The sequence below is a fragment of the Mesoplodon densirostris genome, chromosome 18, assembly GCF_025265405.1.
Source record: "Mesoplodon densirostris isolate mMesDen1 chromosome 18, mMesDen1 primary haplotype, whole genome shotgun sequence".
Lineage (NCBI taxonomy): Eukaryota > Metazoa > Chordata > Mammalia > Artiodactyla > Ziphiidae > Mesoplodon > Mesoplodon densirostris.
Window position 1 is genome coordinate 12,750,015 of NC_082678.1, and position 21,893 is coordinate 12,771,907.

The window sequence follows — 21,893 nt, forward strand, 5'->3', positions numbered from 1 at the left end:
GGTGATGGTTGCACAGCATTATGAATGTACTTAATGCCACTGAACTGTACACTTAAAAAAGGTTAAAATGTAAATTTTATGACATATATAACTGCAGTTTTTTTTAAGTCTCCTGTGCAGTATTCCGTCTGAGGAAGGATACAGGACTGTGGCCTTTGGCGTATTTTTAGGTGTCTATTTCTTCATAGGATGCATTCTTAAATACCTAATTGATAGCAAAGGGAAGAAAACACATTCAGCATTCACACAGCTCAGTGTCCAAATGTCCAAAGTCATTAATTTGGAAAAATACCACAAGTACCATGAAACTGATTCAGAATTTACTTCTAAACCATGAAAGCAAAAAACGAAGTGTGATTTTAATTGGGTTTTCTGGGAGTGTAAGTGTTGTCTTAGATGACTTGTTTTTTTAATTGTTGGTAATCACTGGCTACCAGTACTAACCTCACTGCCAGAAAAATAAACAGTTAAGTAATTAAAACATTCAAAACCTGAACTAGCAGAGAAAAAAAGTTTATGTTTCTAACACTTTCCTTTTAGCATCAATTGTGATTCATATATCAAAAGACTAACTTTTTAAAAGGAGATGAAATAGCTTTCATATTTGACTATTTTGGTAACCAGCTGTATAGAAAACTATTTTATCATCCCTTTTCCCCACCCCCAGACAGAGAAAGTTGTTGAGCTTGAGATTTCTAGATTATAATGTCGAAGTTCTCATGCAAGCAAAACCTCCCAGCGATGTCAGATGTCTTGTCAAGGTAAAAACAGGAAGATTTTTTTTCTTTGATATCTGTCAAGAAAATATAGAGGTATGCTTATTACTTTCTTTAAAAAGTTATTTTCCCTTTGAAGAAAAGTGTTGTGTTTATTCCAATGGCAGTTTAACAAATAATCTCAGGTTCTCAGCAAACCCTCAAAACAGGTGATTAGAATGCAACAAGCTGACAGACTCCAAATTAAATTGACACTCCCCAGTCTAATGCTTCAAAAGATGTGTGTATCAGCATCGTCCAAAGCAAGTCACTGGATCACTTTTAACTTCTTCCAAATACCAAGCCTTTAAGCCAAGCTCAAACATGGCGGAGGAGAAAAGGCAAGAGAAGGGACTTTGCTGTGTCAACATGGACACCCCTTAGAAGGTCAGTGCAAATCAAAGAATTACAACCAAATTGTTTTAATCGCTTGGGTGACAATGCACAGGTGACAAGGGGGAAGAGCAAAGAGATAAAAGTGTTAGTGCTTGAAGGAGATGATGCACCCACCTTTGCAATTCAGTAAACATGGCCTAATGGTGATTTTGTCTGTGGATGGTGAGAAAGGACTTTGCACCAGAAGATCTTATCCCTCGGGAAGGACTAGATTCTAGTCTTAGATTCACAGAGTCACAAAAGAGGAGAGAATGGCCAGGTGGCTCTAAACAGATCCAGTGGAGGGCAGAAACGAGGTAACATAATGAAGATGGGAGTCGTGAATAAAGCACGCGTGAAGCACCTACAAAGGGCAGCTTCCTGGGTCCTGGAGAAGCCTGGTACCCCCTCCCGCAAGTCGAGGAAGCTGCCCCGATTCTGGAAGCATCTGGTTCCAGATGAGAAAATCACTTCACTCTGGGTGGAAGACCCTCAGACAGCCATACAGTCAGGGACACATGCAGACCGAGGTGATCAAAAGAAAACACCCAGATTAAGCCCACAAATCATTTTCAATAAGCCTTTCCAGAAAAGCAGTGTGGTGAGAGAAGTCCTGGGGATGTGATGTATTGGTGTGGAGACCATGGGTAACAATACTCGATTGTACATTTGAAAGCTGCTGAGAGAGTAGATCTTAAAATTTCTCATTGCAAGAAAAAAATTAAAAAACAAAAAAACAGGGGCCTCCCTGGTGGCGCAAGTGGTTAAGAGTCCGCCTGCCGATGCAGGGGATACGGGTTCGTGCCCCGGTCTGGGAGGATCCCATATGCCGCGGAGCGACTGGGCCCGTGAGCCATGGCCGCTGGGCCTGCGCATCCGGAGCCTGTGCTCCGCAACGGGAGAGGCCACAACAGTGAGAGGCCCACATACCGCAAAAAGAAAAAAAAAAAACAAACAAAAAAAAACAAAAAAACAGTCATGTGTGTTAGCTGGGATCCCAGGTAAAAACTTCAGAAAATAAACACCTTCAAAGAAAGGAGACTTCTCTCTGCGGTTTTGAAGACAAAGTTTCACATCCGCTGCTCCAAAGGTCCAGAAAGCCTTATTGTGCTGGGGAACTGGGGTGTGCGAGCTTCGAAGACTTAAACAAATGATCAGTTCTCTCCTTCAAAGATCCTAAAGTCTCCTAAGAGATTCCAGGTGGCAATAAATTAATAGGCTCACTCTTTACTATGCTTCTATTTCTCCTAGCTTAAAAAAAAAATCTTCATCAGAAACAAAATTATTTCTTTACCAAAGGCTCCATTTCTGTGTGATATCCTAGTTAAACTTGCACATTTTTTTCTCCATTCTGTTTTTTTTGGACTCAGAACAATTTCCTCCTCCTCTAAGCAGAAAAGCCTACAGAAAAAGTGTTGGTTGTGCCCTAGTTTCAGGAGGTGATGAAGAGGCAAGTCGCTAAAGCCATATGGAGAAAACTACTACTTGTGGCCCCAGGGAGAAAAAAAAAAAGAATCAGCCAAACAAAGATGCCTAGAGTCAGACTGGAACTTCTGGAGCAATCTAAGCCTTACCTCCAAATGCCTAAACAATAGCCTCTATTTATGCACACTTCAAAAGACCTCATTGCATCAGAAGGCACCTTGCGAATAAGATTGCAACTAATTCTCCCAGCAACAGAAATGCACTCCTGTGAATAACAAAGCTTCACTCTGTTATTCATAATAAGGATTAAACCCAGTGGAATAGAATACACAGTTGCCAGGTCATCTTAGTGTAGGGCTGAGCATGGAAAACGGAGTTCTCATTTCTCCTCCACTAAAGCCTAGCGGTTGGTAGAGGAGCCAGTTCTTTAAATGTCCAGTGACGATTTCTTTTGCTGTTAAAGGAGAAATCAGCTAACAAGGAAAGGGCTCTGAGATAGTTGAAGGGCACTGAATCAATATTACTACTGTCCTCAGCCCCCTGTCACAACTGAGTGCAGACCTTCAAAGGAACACATTGTTACCTAAAACTAAAAGATTCCCGCAGCTCATCCCCCCACCTAAAAGGCTGCCTCTAAAGCATCAAGGGCCTGGCCCCCTATCTGTTCCACACCTAGGTTTTTCTTCCCATTCCCTCTCCCCGCCCTGACCCCCGTTCCAGCAAAAACAATCTGTTGACTCCTTGCACACACATGACTTACAGCTTCCGACTTACAACCTTTCTTTGCCAAAATCCGTATTCATCCTTCAAGATTTGCTTTAAAAGGGACTCCCCATGACACCAACCCACTGACAGCTCTTTTTTGCACGTGGTTCATATTGAGTTTGCAATCAATTAAAAGTTTAATGTTCTTATTGAAATAATTCTATTTGGAATAATATGTTGTCTGGAATTTGCTTCAAAAAAAATCCAAGGATAGGAGTGGAGGGTGGGGCATTCGGGGTGGGCCCCATGTGGGTTCATCAGAGGGGTCTCTCTACTTTTTAAAAAAAGTCTTTATTGGGCTTCCCTGGCGGCGCAGTGGTTAAGAATCCACCTGCCAATGCAGGGGACACGGGTTTGAGCCCTGGTCCGGGAAGATCCCACATGCTGTGGAGCAACTAAGCTTGCGCACCACAACTACTGAGCCTGCGCTCTAGAGCCCGCAAGCCACAACTACTGAGCCCGCGTACTGAGCCCATGTTCCACAACTACTGAGCCCACGCGCCTAGAACCCGTGCTCTGCAACAAGAGAAGCCACCACAGTGAGAAACCCGCACACCGCAACGAAGAGTAGCTCCCGCTCGCTGCAACTAGAGAAAGTCCACGTGCAGCAACAAAGACCCAACGCCTCCAAAAAACAAACAAACAAATAAATAAATCTCTTTTAAAAAATAAGTCTTTATTGAATTTGTTACAGTATTGCTTGTGTTTTATGTTTTGGTTTTTTGGCATGTGGGATCTTAGCTCCCTGACCAGGTATTGAACCCGCACCCCCTGCATTGGAAGGCAAAGTCTTAAGCACTGGCCCACCAGGGAAGTCCTGGGTCTCTCTACTTTTGCTTATGTTTGAAAGTTTCCATAGTAAAAATCTGAAAATTTTAGTGTCACAAAGCTAGCTAAGGACAACCAACATTCAAACTCAGGATTGCCTGACATTAAGAGCAGAGCCCGCTAGGCTGTTCTATTGTTTTCCATGAATTATTTCATAGTTGCTGTTACTGCTTTTTTTCACTGTATCCAGCTGTATTCATTATTCATTTGACATGAAAAGCCTGGTTGCTCTCCTCAAGGAGAGCAGGCAGTGTAACTGGGGACACAGGTAAACAGATAAATCACAGTGGAATCGTGAGTGTAACAGCCAGGATAGGAATCGAGTGGAAACAAATAAATTTCTATGGGAAAACAGCAATTAAGCCTACTTGGGGAACTCAAAAAGGCAGCCCAGCTGGGAGCTGTTATCCCAGGTGGAACTCAAGAGCTAAGCAGGGACGTCCAAGGTGAAGGAGTTTGGGGACAGGAGCACAACTCGGGCAGAAGTTGTGGTGTGGGCAAAGACGCAGTCCTGAAGAGGCGTGATAAGGAAGGAACAGGGCCAGGTGGGGCAGATGCCCTGGTGAGGTAAGTGGAGGCCCAGACTGTGAAGAGGCTTGCAGCCAGGCCAACAGGGCTGGATTTTACCTCTTAGACAATCAGGAGCAAATGCGGAAGTGACATGATCACTGTTGGTCTGTTAGGAAGGTCACTGTCAGCTGTGCACCTAACAGCCTGGAATGGGGTTTTGCAGCAGGTCATAGCCAGGATTAGGTACAGAGAGAGTGAGGTACAAAATTTACGAGGATGCCAAAGAACTCAGCGATTCGGATAAATATTATTTTAATGCAATATTTTTTTAGAAATCAGAATTAAAGCCAAGAAAGTCCATGACGGAAAAACAAAACCAAATTGTGTAAGTAAAGACAGAATGTTACCCTTTGTTTTACCACCCTGCTTTATTATGAAACTGCAAGCACCACCCCACCTGTCCACCCCCCAGCCCTCACCATGCTGGGTGGGTTTACAAGGATGGACAATGATATAGGAACAGATTGGACAACATGAGTCTTTACATATAGTTGTATTTTTTTGTTGTAGAGCTTTTATTAACTTTTCCCACTTGGTTGTCAACATGGGAGGATATTTTGATAAGTGGACATAGGGGTGCACAGTTTTCTTTGCCTCAAGGCTCCCATAGAGCTTGGCAGGGCCCTGCCATAGCCTGGGCAGTAAATGAGGACCGACAGCCCTAAAACAAGAGTGTGAAGGAAGAGGCCAAATTCGAGCAACATTTCTAGGGCAGAAATGAGAGAATATATAAATGCAGTAGGAGTATCAGCCTAAAGGCTCAGCTCGAGCACAATTTATTCTCCCCAACTACGTCATAGACCTTCAGGGTCAAAAATCCCGTTCCCCTAATCTTTTGTATCATTTTGTGCCTAGCTCGATAAATTCCTATTAACTAATTAAGTGGAAAAGAAGAGCTTAAGTCCAAAGCACACACAACTGAAGCCAGGAGTATGTCATTCCTATTTCACAAACTGTCTCTCGCTGAAGAGCAGGGCGCAGTGATGAATGTTCAAAACGTACGACCTGTCCATGATAACTAAGACCCTCCTCCCCAAAATCTAATAAGTTGTTTGAGTGACACTCTCCTGTCATTCTCCCATCTCATTTTGCATCCTTAGAACTAAGGAGAAGAATAATTGAAGTGAGGGCTCTGCTTTGTCATCTCTGAAGCTATGATCAGTTTAGAAGAAAGGCTGAAAAAACGGTTGGTTCCACCAGCCTTGGACAATAGGAGAGAATGGGTGGGGGGCTTTGCAGTTTTCTGTATCAAATAGTAACCGGATTCCCACTCCACCCTCCTGCCCATGTGATTTCCACTCGGCCCATGTTAGCTTCAGTCCTGTGTCATGGAATATGGCCCCATCTCTGCGGAGCAAATCAGAGGCCAGTTCAGGATTGTGGACAGTTTAAGTGACAATAAGGGTGAGGCATCATCCTGATGAACCATCAGGTGTGGAAATGCACTCAAGAGAGACTCACAGTGATGGAGGAGGCCTTAATAAATAAAAGCTGCTACCAAACCTAACTTTTGGATGGCTTCGGAAGGCTGAGTTGCTCTGAGAGGGAGGTACAGAGATATCAACTTGCCATCCGTGGCCCGGCCCAGGCAAGGAGCTATGACTAAACAGGAAATTGGTTACTGAGCAGTTGAACGGATGTACGAGTGTTCAAAGCGCAGGCACCAGGCTATACTCTGAGACATTCTATAAAGTGAAAGCAGAGCTGTGTTAACCCTGACAGATGTGTAAGAGACTCGTGTAAGAGGCAGGACCTGCTTGGGTCTCCTGAAGAACTGAATTCTCTGTGAGTAACTATGAATTATTCAATGCTATGGTTTATTGGGCATCTACTATGTGCCCAGTATATCATAGGAATATTTTTTAAACCACCCCAGAGCCCTGCAATGGGAAGCGCTATCTTTATGTTACAAAAGGAAGCTCAGAAAGGTTGAGTCGTGAGCCTGAGTTCATAGAGCTGGTCCTAAAGGAGCTAGAATTCAAACCCAGAGCAAAGCCAGGCTTAGAGTAAGGAGAAACTTTTCCTTTTGAGAGCTCAGTGACGTTCTGGTTAGAGAGAGGTGAATGATTTTGAGTTTGCCAGTGCAGTGTCAGATCCTGCACTCAGCATTTTGATATTTTATTCAGCATGGGAATATTTTGCATTAATGATGATTTTTAAAATACAATGGATTAAAAATATTATTCATTGTGCTTATTGAGTTTGGGGGATCCCCTTCAATTTGGGTCCCCGGGGGCGTGTCTCACTAGCCTCACCCTAGTTTTGGCTGTGTTCCAGCCTGCAGGCGACCTGTGATAACCTGAATGCAGCCTACAGACAGCTCTCATTTTAGGCAGAATTTTCACTCTCCTCCTGCCTGCCTGATAAGTTTTACATCCAAAGTTATTACCTACTGGGAAAGAGGTTTTGGGTTTTGGGGTTTTTTTTGTCTGAGTTGGGTCTTCGTTGCTGCACGCGGGCTTTCTGTAATTGCGGTGAGCGGGGGCTACTCTTCATTGCGGTGCGAGGGCTTCTCTTGTTGTGAACACGGGCTCTAGGCGCACGAGCTTCATTAGTTGTGGCTCATGGGCTTAGTTGCTCCACGGCATGTTGACCAGGGATGGAACCCGTGTCCCCTGCATTGGCAGGCGGATTCTCAACCACTGCACCACCAGGGAAGACCCCCCCCCCCTTTTTTTTTTGACTTGCTTGTTTGCTTCTTTTGTTTTCCTGTTCATTTTATTTTTTTCCTTTATCTTCTTTCTCTATTCATCACTGGCTGGGATACTTATAAACAAGAAATGTGTCAAAAGGTGATACATTAGATAACGGGATGCAAAAAATTCTACACAACCCGTGAACATATTCAAACGCACTCAAAAAGGAAGCGTCTTAGAATAATTTCACGCCCCCTTCCCAGGGCTGCAGAATATATTTATTTCTATAAGAAATTAGCTTCCAGGGCTTCCCTGGTGGTGCAGTGGTTAAGAATCCGCCTGCCAATGCAGGCGAGATGGGTTTGAGCCCCGGTCCGGGAAGATCCCACATGCCGCGGAGCAACTAAGCCCACACGCCACAACTACTGAGCCTACGCTCTAGAGCCCGCGAGCAACAACTACTGAGCCCGTGTGCCACAACTACTGAAGCCTGCGCGCCTAGAGCCTATGCTCTGCAACAAGAGAAGCACAACAGGAGAAGCGCACTGCAACAAAAGAGTAGCCCTCGCTCACTGCAACTAAAGAAAGCCCGCACACAGCAACAAAGACCCAACGCAGCCAAAAAATAAATAAATTAAAATAAATTTTAAAAAAAAGTTAGCTTCCATAAGGATCAGCCCTTCACACATCTGCTTCACAGAATTGTCTCTGAGAAAAACAAATACCGTATGCTAACACGGAATCTAAAAAAAAAAAAAAAAGGTTCTGATGAACCTAGGGGCAGGACAGGAATAAAGGCACAGACGTAGAGAATGGGCTTGAGGACACGGGGAGGGGGAAGGGTAAGCTGGGCCGAAGTGAAAGAGTAGCATTGACATATATGCACTACTAAATGTAAGACAGCTAGTGGGAAGCAGCCGCATAGCACAGGGAGATCAGCTCAGTGCTTTGTGACCACCTAGAGGGGTGGGAAAAGGAGGGTGGGAGGGAGGCGCAAGAGGGAGGAGATATGGGGATATATGTATATGTATAGTTGATTCACTTTGTTATACAGCAGAAACTAACACAACATTGTAAAGCAATTATACTCCAATAAAGATGTTAAAAAAAAAAAAAAAAAGAATGGTCTCTGAGCCCTATTACCAGATACAAAATTAAGTACTATGAGCTGAGGCTGCAGGTTGTACTGGTAGCTTGAGGGTGAAAAGTCATCCTTTTTCCGTTTTTTCCCTTGAATTTTATTTTATTTATTTATTTTTCATAAGGCAGGTTCTTATTATTATCTATTTTATACATATTAGTGTATATATGTCAATCCCAATCTCCCAACTCATCCCACCCCCCTCCTTCGGCCCCTCTTTCTAAACTTTTGTTTCTACAGTGTGGTACTGTTGTGACAAAACACCAGTATGAGGAGGATAACAGCCATGCCAACAGCAAACACAGCTGTTCTGAATCCTAGTCTGCATTTTTTTAAATTAACTAAATACAGTTCTTGGTTTTTTTAAAAATCAACATTAGGAAGCTCATCAACTACACAGGAGAGAAGCTGACATAGAAATGGACACTGTCCAGGCACATGTGCCCAAGCAGTTTTGCATTTCAGCCCTGATTTCAATTAAAGAAGCATTCATTCAGTACCTACTGTGTGTCTAGATGCGACCAGGAATTTGGATCACTAAGACAAAGGGCCAGGTTTCCTGGGAGGGACCGATGCTCAGTAGGGCATCACCACCCAGACCCGTGTTTTATGGAGGAGAGTGCAGTCCATTAGTTTAATTAAAAAAAAAAAAAAAAAAAAAAGCTTGATCTCAGCCCATGTACACTTTCTATAGGACAGGCCAAGAGAAATTTATAGGAGCAGAGGGGGTGGGCCCCTGGCAGGATTAGGATAAAATAAAATTTTAGTGGCCTGGAGTTTCCTCTCACTGCTCAGCAGTTTCAACCTCTAAACAAAGCAAAACAAAAAAATTAGTAACAATAAACCATCAGCAGGACTGCTTTTTGTTGCTGCAGCAGAGGATTATATGTCTGGATTGCTTCTCCAGTTCTCCTAATTTGACCCAGCTAAATGAATATTTAAAAGGAAGGAAGAAAAAATTACCTCTGAGCTCAGAAAATCAGTGTTAAAAGTCCAGATTCTAAATGCACATTCTATGCATTCAAAAGTCACTTAGGCCCCCACTCAGGAACTCCGTCCTTCTCATCCAAATTCTACCAAAGATCTTAATGAATCTGGTTTCTCAACCTGCAGGAGCTTAGAAGGCACATGGCAGAAGGGGCGTCCATGCCACTGTCGATGGCTCTTATAATTATCACAATTGGGGCTATTTAATGATGGTCAGGGCAGATACGGCCTTATTCATTCACAGACAGGCCTGTTCATTCACTCACTCACTCATTCATGCATTCATTCACTCATTCAACCAACATTCCTCAGAGGCCTCCTCTGGGCTACTAGTGCTCCTTCAAGTTCCTGGTTAAGACCACCCTCCCTGATGTTAAGGGAGGTCTACAGAGCTGTCAAAGTTCCTGATAAGACTCCCACCCTCCACCCCAGTGCAATCTCCTAAGAGACCAAAGACCCTTAGGAACTGCATTAGTTTCCTGTGGCTGCAATAACAGAGTAATAATACCACCTGAGTCACTTAAAGCAACAGAAATGTTATTCTCTCGCAGCTCTGGAAGCTAGAAGTCCAAAATCAGGTGTCAGCAGGGCCACCCCCCCCCCCCGAAGGCCCTAGGGAAGAATCCTTCCTGCCTCTTCCAGCTTCCGGTGGCCCCAGACGTTCCTGGACTTGCAGCTGCATGTCCCCAAGCTCTGCCTCCGCCTTTACAAGGCCATCTTCTCTGTGTCTGTGTCCTCTCTTCATATAAGGATCCCAGTCACCCTATATCCAGGATGATTTCATCTCGAGGTTCTTAACTGATTACATCTGCAAAAACCCTATTTCCAATTAAGGTCACATTCTGAGGTTCTGGATGGACATGAATTTTGAGGGGACACTATCAGACCTACCACAGAAGGCTATCATCAAACTAACTGAGTACCCCACCTCCCCCGAAAGGCCATCAGAACAAATCCCTGAACCTCAACATCCCTGAAGTCCAAGAATCCCTGGTGCCCTTCTATCCCTGCTCTTCCTCTTGCCTCGACTTTCCATACAGCAAAGAGACAGAAATCAAATCATGTCACTCGGCCTTTCTCACCTTCTGAGGTGGCCCACACTCTGTCTGTGGAGTGTGTTTCTCTCTAAATAAATCCACTTCTTACCTATCACTCTGTCTCTCACTGAATTCTTTTTGCGATGAGACGTCAAGAACCTGAGCTTCATTAAGTCCTGAAACCAGGTGTGTGATCTGTTGGAAGACTGTGGGTTTTGGCCAGGTTCAAGTCCCGGCCACGTGGGTTCAAGTCCCAATCTGAGGTGCACGGTTTCAAGACTACATGTCAAGATTCATAGTCTTGCAGGTCTATCAGTGGATGTCCAGAGTGAGAACCTTCCCACCTCCAAAACAAGCGTTATCAAAAACAACCACTGTGGGCTTCCCTGGTGGCGCAGTGGTTAAGAATCCACCTGCCAATGCAGGGGACACAGGTTTGAGCCCTGGTCCAGGAAGATCCCACATGCCGTGGAACAACTAAGCCCGTGAGCCACAGCTACTGAGCCCGCGTGCTGCAACTACTGAAGCCTGCGCGCCTACAGCCAATACTCCACAGCAAGAGAAGCCACTGCAATGAGAAGCCCGCACACCGCAAGGAAGAGTAGCCCCCTCTCGCTGCAACTAGAGAAAATCTGCGCTCAGCAACGAAGACCCAACACAGCCAAAAATAAATAAATAAATAAATAAATAAATAAATAAATGTATATATTAAAAAAATCATGTCACTCCCCTGCTTATAACTCTCAGTGGCTCCTGCTGTAAGGAGGCCACACCCCAAACTCCTGGCCAGGCCCCTGAAGTCCTTCACAGTCTGCCCTCTTCATCCCTCCATCCCCTCTCCTCCCCCTGCCCTCGCTTCACCCTGTCTGTGCTCCTCCTGTTCACCCAGCTCTACCTTACTCTCCTCCTCGTTCAAACACACCAAGGTCACTCCAGCACTTGCTGACCCCTCTGTCTCCCTCTACCTGGACGGCTGTCCTCCAGATTGTCACCTGGATCCTACCATCGTTCAAATGTCAAATCCTCAGAAAAGCCTTCTCCATCCATCTTATTCAAAATAGCACCCATAGGGACTTCCCTGGTGGCACAGTGTTAAGAATGCAGGGGACACGGGTTCGAGCCCTGGTCCGGGAAGATCCCACATGCCATGGAGCAACTAAGCCCGTGCACCACAACTACTGAGCCTGTGCTCTAGAGCCCGTGAGCCACAACGACTGAGCCCACACACCACAACTACTGAAGCCCGCACGCATAGAGCCTGTGCTCCGCAACAAGAGAAGCCACCGCAATAAGAAGCCCACGCATCGCAACGACGAGTAGCCCCTGCTTGCCACAACTAGAGAAAGCCCGCGCGCAGCAACGAAGACCAAATGTGGCAAAATAAATTAATTAATAAACAAATTAATTAATTAATTTTAAAAATAAAATAGCACCCATATTAAATGAAGTGTAGGTTTATTCTAATATATCATTACTGGTTTGCAGAATTCCAGACAGCATTGGAAAAGACATAGAAAAGGCTTGTCAATCTATTTATCTGCTCCATGATGTCTTTGTTAGAAAAGTAAAAAGCTGAAGAAGCCCAAGTTTGAATTGGGAAAACTCATGGAGCTACATGGTAAAGGTAGTAGTTCTAGAAAAGCTACTGGGGATGAGACAGGTGCTAAAGTTGAACAAGCTGATGGATATGAGGCACCAGTCCAAGAATCTGTTTAAAATTCAGACTTTTAATGGTGACAAATAAAAGATCTTATTTGTGAAAATAAAATAAAATAAAATAGCACCCATACCCACACCCACAGGCACCTTAGATCACTTGATTATATTACCCTAATTTGATTTTTCTTTATTACACTCAATACCATCTGAAATTATATTATTTATTCCTGTGTTCGCTTACTTATGGTCTGTCTCCACCAGTAGAAGGTCAGCCCCACGAGGACAGGGACATGCCTGGAGGGCTTCCCAGTTTAGTGAGGGCACACAGACATGTAAAAAGCAGTGACACTCATGGGGCCAGACACTGTGGGGGGATTTCATCTTCACAAAAATCCTACAAGGTAGGTGCTATTATTGTTCCCATTTTACAGATGAGGTAACTGAGGTTGAGTCACTTGCCAAGGGGAGCCAGGGCTCAAACCAGGTGGTCTGAGTCTAGATCTTATGCTTTTGGCTTCTAGCCTACCTCCCCCAAAAAGATGACAGCATTTTGCCAAGGGGAATGTAAAGGTTATGTTATAGGTCTGTGAGAGCCAGAAGAGGAAACTGAACAGGGTTGAGAGCATCCCTTTGCTGGTAAGCTAATGAGTTCCTGGGCAGAGGAGGCAATCAACATGTGCAAATGGACAGGCAGTATAACAGAGAGCGGCAGAGAGCCGATGGCATTCAGAGGGATGCAAAGAAGTTTCTGGTCATCCTATATGAGCAGGAGGAGGGGACCCAGGACCCTGGCTCCATAGCTGAAGTGTCGGCATTAAGCCCATTGCTGCAAGACTCATTCCCGAGCTGCAGCCCTGGTTCTACGCACTAAACGCTTGCCCTCCTTAACATATGTAATCAAGGTGCTCTCTTAAACCAGAGTTTCTGCTTCTGAGCTCCAGCCTTGTTCTGCTCCATGCCCTTGGAGAGCCAGGTTCTGTTCTGAGCCCGAGTAGCAGTGCCGCCTGTGGTCTCTGCTCACAACACCCCCATTCAGCCTGTACTGGACTTCTGCTGGCTGCCGGACTTTTCTTTGGATGCATCTTTTCCCCCGGCTGGGTGGTCCTCTGATGCAACTGCCTGCAAGCTTGGCTGATCATAGCAGCCACTGCACTCTCCCTATGCGGTGTCACCCACGTGTCCAGACCGGCCCCTGCAGCTGCAGCTAAGCCCTTTGCCTTCCCTACGGCACACTTGTAGCTCTGTCTCCTCTCTAGATCTGGCTTCCGTTGGTCTGGCTAAAGCAAGGAGAAGACCGGAAAGCTATAAAAAGCAGAAGAGGGAGAACCATTTAGTGCAGAAGCAATTGGCTTTTTTGCCAAATATCTGCAAGGCGTGTTCCCATGATTCATGCAGGTCTCGGCTCAAATGTCACTTCATCGAAGGCCTTCCCCATCACTTTCCCCATCCCTACTCCCTGCTCCTTTATCCTGCTTTTTTAAAATCTCTACCTGACATTACATTATATTCTTACGTTTACACGTTATTGTCTGGGTCCTCCCATGCAGAAAGCAGGAAGTTTCTGGTGGCCCCAGGCGTTCCTTGACATGTGGCTGCACATCCCTAGTGCCCAGAGCAGTGTCTGGCACATAATAATCACTCAATAAATAGTGGTAAGCTAAATGAGAACAATAGTCCCACAGAGCTGAAATCCATAGGTAGGATACACTATAATAGCTGATATTTACAAAGATCTCTCAAGAGATCAAGGCAGAGGAGTATTTATTTTTTTCTTAAGAGTTAAATTTTTTCCTTTGATGTTCAGAAAGCCTGTAACAAAGTTTCTAGAACATAGCAAGCCCAGCAAAATGTTAGCTATTATGATAGAAAACATCCTAGAAAAATTTACATGATTTTGTTAAACCTTCCTTATCAGGCACACCCAGCTTGTTTCCTGAGAGTTTCAGATAGCTGGAACTTTCCTGGAGGGTTAATCCGCTGGGGAAACACAGGGGTGTGGTTGGTGCCATCTGAAACTGAAAATATCAGACTGAGCCAAACAGAGGACATTTTAAATACAGGTGTTGCTGATGAAATAGACATACAACCCGTTGTCCAAAAAAGTCACCACTTCAAAGATAAACGAAGAAAAGGTTTTCAGACTGATTCACGTGGAGCCCTTGGAGATCTAAAATGTGTGGAAATGTGTGAGTTATGCATTCCTCCGGCTTTATGCTTTTAAGTAAGGGACAAATCTACATTAGCATTCAAGGGCCACAGAAACCAGTCTGTTTTACAAATCACCATGTAATTAAACAGAAGCACGTCTTTCCCCTATTCTTAGTATTCCGCTCACCCATCTAAGTCCTCTCTAGCCAAAACCACAACTTAAAAACTGCAAACTCATGGCACTGTCAAGGAATATTTTCTAACTGTCCCCTAAAACTGCCAAACAAGCTGTGTTCCCGTCATGAATAAAGGTATAAAGAGGCTGACAGGAGGTTAAAAGATGGGAGAAAATGTAAGAAGGGTAAATCTCCAGGGTGAGACATTACAGGAAAGTTTTTTTAGAAGAAGCATTGTTTATGTTAATGATCCTTAAAGGGACAGTTCATCAAAAGTAGAAACACCTAATAAAGGTCTTTCAGCGTTCCAAGTTTTTTATAGCACAGAGCAGCAGCAGAGAGTTAATCTCACATCAAGTGCCAAAATTTCTTTTGAAATTTTACTGACCCATGAAATAAAAGACTGGCACCATTGCACAATAGTCAGTATTTTTCAATTTACCCATCAGGGGTTCATGAGGTCATTTTAGTTGGTCAATAGCTTCATTCTCTTCTTCCTTTCTTTTTCTTCAGTAAAATAGAATAGAAAAATAGAAAACATCAGAAGATAAGGACAGGTAGCACAAAGGTTAACTAATACTCCATGAAACGCTTGTTTTAATTGTATAAATACATAAATGCATGTTTGTCCTGGGTCGGGATGTAAATTGTACAATACTTCTTACTGTGGGTCACAGACAAAAAAAAACTTTGAAAGCCTTTGTACTGTTTTTCTTAGAGTAATACATATTCATAATTGAGCATTTGTAAAACAGACAAATTATAAGAAAGTTTAAAATCATCTATAATTCTGTCACAAATGACTATATTAATATTTTTATCTCCTAAGCATAGTATGTTTTTATATTACACAGACACTAGCTGGACACAGAAACACTAAATATTCCTAAGCCCTCTAATGTAGCACCATGATTTAAATAGAAGACTGATCCTCAATGGCTGTGTGCCACAAGTGTGGGGGGAACCTTCTTATTTTTTTTGTTTTTCTTTTGGCCGCGCGGCTTGCGGGATCATAGTTCCCTGACCAGGGATTGAACCCAGGCCACAGAAGTGAAAGCGCTGAGTCCTAACCACTGGAAGGCCCAGGAATTCCTGGGGCGGGTGGGGGACAACTCTCTCTCTCTCTTTTTTTTTAAAATTTATTTATTTATTTTTGGCTGCGTTGGGTCTTCATTGCTGCACGCAGGCTTTCTCTAGTTGCAGCGAGCGGGGGCTACTCTTCGTTGCTGTGCGTGTGCTTTTCATTACGGTGGCTTCTCTTGCGGAGTACCGGCTCTAGGCGTGCAGGCTTCAGTAGTTGTGGCACACAGGCTCTAGACAACAGGCTCAGTAGTTGTGGCGCATGGGCCTAGCTGCTCCGCGGCATGTGGGATCTTCCCGGACCAGGGCTTGAACGAGTGTCCCCTGCATTGGCAGGCGGATTCTTAACCGCCGTGCCACCAGGGAAGTCCCTAAGGGGGAACACTCTTAAACAAGATGAAATAGTGCCATTTCAGACGCTGAGGCATCCATCAATCTCTGTGATTACATCAGTTGATAGGTGGAATTGATTTCTATCTACCTGCTCACAGAAGGAATGCAATCTTCCACCTTAAAAGTAAGCATCTGATTCCACCATGAACATTTTCAACAAAGATTCAATCAAATCAGATTATATATTTGCTTGGAATTTTGCTTCCAAGTGTTAAATACGGTTTATTTTTAGCCTTGGGAGTGATGGAATTTGTGTTAACAGGTCCTGGTGAGAATAATCAGTTCACAGCCAAGCTCCGGGTGCAGCCAGTGTTCACGTGCAATGAAGGAAGACTTTGAAAATCCGGCAAATCCGGATCATACGCTCTTGTGAGAGGAGTCGGAGGAGGTTTTAATAGTGAGAAACTGTAAATTGTGGGAAAGGAGTAAAGTAGCCAGCATCTCACAGTGCCACAAAGCCCTACGTATTAATGTGAACTCATTCCAGACAACCAGGAGAACTTCTCCCAGGGGGAATTGGGACTAGGAGAGAGTGGCCTGGGATGGCACCTCCACGGTATTAAGGAATCAAAGGGACCTCACACTTGCATTTGCTACAAAGGAGAGAAGCATGGAACACAGTGCGGAGAACGTCGTTGGCAAGTGAAAGTGAACTTCAACGTGAATAGGAATTCCAACATTATCGATTAATTTGTTTCATATCAAACATGGGTGCCCTTACCAAGCAATGCAAATGAGAAATCCAATTTTCAGGAAATAAATGTGGAACATTTATATAAAAATTAAATAAGTTGTAAGAAAACATTGTGATACTTCAATATAGCAACTCTAAACATATATTTATATTCCAATGAGTTTCTTACTCCAAAGTATAATTTTCATACTTCGAAGAGTACAGGAAGTTTATGATGATTTATGCAGGTGTCAGCAAACCAGAGGCTGAGGGCCAATGGCCTATTTGGTAAATAGAGTTTTATTGAAATGCAGTCTCATACTCATCCCTCTAACCTATTGTCTATGGCTGTTTTTGAGCTTCAGTGGCAGCATTGAATGATTGTGCCAGAGACCTTGTAGCCTGCCAAGCCAAAAACAGTCACTAGCTGGCCCTTTAAGAAAAACTTTGCCTAAAGTAAACTGGATTTCTGGTGAAGCAATGCACCTTCTGAACGGGTGGCAGGTCTTGAATAAGCTGTAGCTATTTCTGAGGGCCTCATCTTCCTGCACAATGAACTAGTGATTCTTCTTTCTCTGCAGAGGTCATTTATACAGGGGCACATGAATAGCTGCAAAATGTAACAGGAACACCAGTGGGGTTTGGATTGGTGTTAAAACCAGTTTCACAGAAGTGTGACTTTCAGATCTGCAAGGAGTCTACTCAAAACCTCTTCTGTGAAACTGATCCGGATGTTTCAGCACTGAATCCAAATAAGGACCAAGACACTCAAGAAGGAACACTGCGACACTCTTCATGTGAGACTCAGACCACATATTCCTTCCAGGCTGGAGAATACAAATCTGGAGCCTGCTTTTGAAGGAGCTACAGAAACTCTCTTCTTTTCTTTAGCAACCTTCTACTATTTGCCCTTGACCCCGGAACCCAGGATGGAAACCCACATAGATACAGTTGGGAGCACACCCATTTCATTCAACGCAGGTAAACCACGTAACCCTGTAGGTTGAAAGTACTAGTGACCATATTTCACCAGCTCTCCCCAGCAGGCCTGCTGGTGGGGGTGAGGGTGCTCCAGACAAATATTACCTCCCCCAGGCAAAGCCCTGCAAGATGATGGTGAGTATTTCCCCAATCCATCAAGATTCTTCTGTCTGTTAGGGAAAAGACCTTTATTCAACTTGTATTGCTTGATTTGAAAGCCAACCCCAAATCTCAATGCCATCCTGACAATATTTCTATTAAATAAAATCCTCCCATCTTCTTGGGAGGTTTTTAAATCAATCTGCCACAAAAAGCTTCTGAACAAGTTAACACAGACGCCTGACTCACTCTCCAGCAAGCACTCCTCCACGAAGAATCAATGGACTTTGTTCAATCTATCAAAACAGTTAGCAGTTGAGCAGAAATACAATTAAAATGCAGCTCTTCCTTGTACTCTTTCCCATATTTAAAAAGAAAAAAGAAAGGCAAGGATGCTGAAGTCTTGGGAGTAACAGAATTAAGACCTAGCTGCTGGGTTCAAATCTGAGCTTCATCCCTTAGGGAAGAGCCACATTTGCTAAGTGCATAGGCCACAGAAGGCACTGAGGCACGACCACACGATCACTCTTTCTCAGCCCACTTTTTTTTTTTTTATTCAAGTATAGTTGATTTACAATGTTGTGTTAGTTTCCGGTGTACAGCAAAGTGATTCAGTTATACATTTATATATATCTCTATTCTTTTTCAGATTCTTTTCCATTATAGGTTATTACAAGATATTGAATATAGTTCCCTGTCTCAGCACACTTTAAAAGATGAGCACACTGAAGCTCAGAGGGTTGACGTGACTTGTCCAAGGTCAAGCACCTAGTCAGAAGTGGCAAAATTGGGATTCAAATTCATTCTATCCCCAAAACCCTATTTTGTTTTGTTTTCTCCCCTCAACTCTATGTAATGATAGCTGGACAATGTCAAAGGTCTACGACATCCTCTCTTCCTGGGACAGCCCTGGGGACGTGCTGTTTTGTTTTGCTCTCTGCCTCTCCTTTTATTTTTATTTTATTTTTCCTTGCCTCTCCTTTCAGTCTTTCGAAGCATATATCGGTACAGCCTTTCTTCAGATGATTAGGTTTAAGCCTTCTTCATTACAGTCACAAGTGAGTCATACTTCCTGCAAGTTATACCAGCTCACCTTGCTGGGTTCCAAGGGTTCACAGATATTAAGCTCTCATACTGTGAATCTTAACTTCAATTTGAGGTCATTTCCTGTTGGCCTCATGTATCATCTACATGCAGAATTTGCCTCTCGATATTATCTCTGGAAGGTCTCTAATTGCCTTGGCCCTTCTAGACTGTGAGCCCCATCAAGGAAGGATTTGCTGGCTCACTCACCACTGTATTCCCAGAACCTGATAAATATTGACTAGATCAATGGACACTGTACCTTTGCCACATTTCAAGGAGGTAGGGAAACTAAGGCACAGGAAGATTTAAGATAACTTCTCTAAGACCACTAAAAGAGTGGGACTTCACATAAAGCCATTTAAGAACAGCCATAACCTGGATAAGGTGTCATCTGATAGAGCAACCTGGTTCCTTCCCTAATGCCATGCTATACAAAGGGGTTAGGAACAATATAAATGGGTTTTGAAATTTACCATCTGCTTTTCCCAAGTCTTTGGCACCAAGATAAAAGACATTGATCCTATGCTGTACGTGTGAATGAATCCAACACACGGTGAAAAACTAACAGTTCTTTTTCCACCTGCCAAGTTCTCACAAGCACCATAAAGAAGAAAGCCTATGCTCAGCCTACCTGGAAGGGAAGAAGCCAGGGAGAGGTGTGCAGAGGTCTCCCAAAGTACCATCTTCCCCCATGCACCCAGAAGGACCCTAAAAGAGCCCCCTCCCCACAAATGGACTGGAGCTGAGTATGTTCTAGTTAACTTTGTGGACAATGCATTATTCATGGATGGTGAGATTCTTAGTAGATTCATTATGAATTAGGACCTACATTAGGCATTTCTGATTTTCCTTCCACTGCATACAGACTATATAAGTAGAGGACTACTGATTTGATCAGAAGAAATACTGGAAAATAAGTCTGAGTACCAAGGCACTAAGTGCTTCTATGAGGAGAAAATATAAAAAATGTCAGGAAATGCACTGGAAATAAAAACACAAGCAGAAAATTGAATGGATTCATGTCATGTGCCTCCAAGAATTTAGAGATCTTGCTACACACTGAGATTTTTGCTCCACTGCTTCTGGCTGCATTCAGAGGCATGCCGACAGGCCGTGACTTAATAATTCCTGAGAATCTTCCTTTGAAGGTTTTCAAATCGCATTTAATACAAAGCATGTCATAAAAAAGACGCACTAATCATTGATCAATAAAATATATTCCCTTCCATGGAGTACCTTTTTATACCTCCAATCTGAAAAGCATTGCTTTCCTGACACCCCCTTGGGAATCAAAGGCAGACTAACGTCAGGCCCACAGAGCACAAAGGAAAATGTCTCTGATAACTTTGTGCTTTATGTACAGCCAGAGGTGGATCATTCTGGAATAAAAGAATTTTTTAAAATGAGTCCATTTACTCTGTAATTCAGAAAAAAAGAGGGACTTCCCTTTCTCAGAATTTTCCTGATCCCATTTTAAAGTCAAAACTAGAAAGTATCCCAAATAAGCATGAAAGGCTGGCTAGCTCTGAGATCTAAAGCATGTACTGAATCCACAAGACTTGAGACAAGGACACAGAGAAGGATGCATGAGTCTGGCACAGCAACTTGAGATAATGTTTGCTGGATATAAATCTGTCTTCGTAGGAAATACACCCTATCTATGCTCTACCCAAGAATTAGGAAACTTCTAGAATCTGTGCCAATGAAACAGAGCTGATTGAACAATTCAGAGAGAGCTTCTACTTCTCCGCCACATGTACCACATGTACCCCTCATCCCCTGCACCTGCTGCCAGACTTTTCCAACCTCCTATTGCCATGTTTCTTGCTTCCACGTTTTTCCTCTCCTTTTCTCCTTCTCCCTCTAAGCAAGCTTTAGTTGTGGTTGCAAGCCACCATCTCTGCTTAAATTCACTGAATTATCAATCCAGTGTGAATCTGGGCAAAGAAGGTGCGGTCCTCTCTACCTTACAGATCAGCTGGCATAAAAAGAGCTAGTTACTTTGCAATGCCAAGCTAGACCCAAGTAACATGAAGTTCTCACAGGCTGAGAGATCTCTGAACACAACCCAAGGCATCAGTACTGTATGTTTTCTCTGGTCAAGGGTACTCATTTCCATCATGATTATATTAAGCAGAATCCCTAAAATGACTGTCATCCTTGGTCGCTAATGCCTTTCTTTTTCGTTTCCTCCCCCTCTAAACAAGACTGTTTCACGGAACATGTAGAAATCTGCCTACCTATCCAAAAAATGAAAAACGTGATGCTCTTCTGATAGGAACTTTTTTCATGAAACACTGAAATCCCATTCCCCTGCACTGTAATTTCTAGGTCATTACTTACTAAGCAAAGTTAGAATATTCCATTTAAATGTAAAATTGTCTTCTCCTAGGACCGGCAGAGCAGCGCTGCCATAAACAAACAAATTGAGCAAGTTAGAAACTTAGTCTCTAATAAAAATAGGTATGGGGGGTGCTTTATAATAATCTGCAAGGCAATAAGCAGATCTTAGTCTACTACACAATCATGTCCTGATAATGAGGTTATGTGCTTAGGAGCCTTAAGACCTGAATCATCTGTCAGTGAGATTTATGACATGCACTTCCCAAGGGAAGGATACCCCTAATACTTTGTCCTGTTCCATTGACTAAACAGTCAGGGCCCCCATGTCTGCGGGAAACCAGAGACCTTTTCCACAGTGCCAAGTACAAAAGTATGCTCTCAGGGGGACAGCTGATGAGAAGTTATTTTAAAAGTGTGCAAATATATATGACCCACATCAAAAGACACGCAGAATTTTATAGAAAATAGGAGAGATTCAACCCAGGCCTTTCAGTACTCTAGATTTGTGGAGCAAGGGGCCTTTTAGAAGATCGGGAAGGCTGGCAACCAAGAGACTATACGTAGATCATGTTAACTCTGCCTCTGCTTTCGTTGCCGACACCACTTTGAGCTTAGGAGCCAGGAGGGGTCCTGGATGTTGGGACTATTTATAAATCCTTACTTCTCAAACATGGCAGGAGCCTATCCAGGTACATCAGCATCCCTGTGCCCTGAGAACCCCAACAAGAGGCTGGGG

General features: G+C 43.6%; 1 protein-coding gene and 1 pseudogene across 1 annotated transcript in view; both read right to left on the minus strand.

Moving 5' to 3' along the window:
- LOC132478421 (RNA-binding protein 4B-like) overlaps positions 1–1,081 on the minus strand; it is a 33,715-nt pseudogene extending 32,634 nt beyond the window's left edge.
- Positions 1–21,893, minus strand: part of PITPNC1 (phosphatidylinositol transfer protein cytoplasmic 1) — a 265,101-nt gene that overhangs the window by 211,097 nt on the left and 32,111 nt on the right. The gene's annotated exons all lie outside the window — the stretch shown is intronic.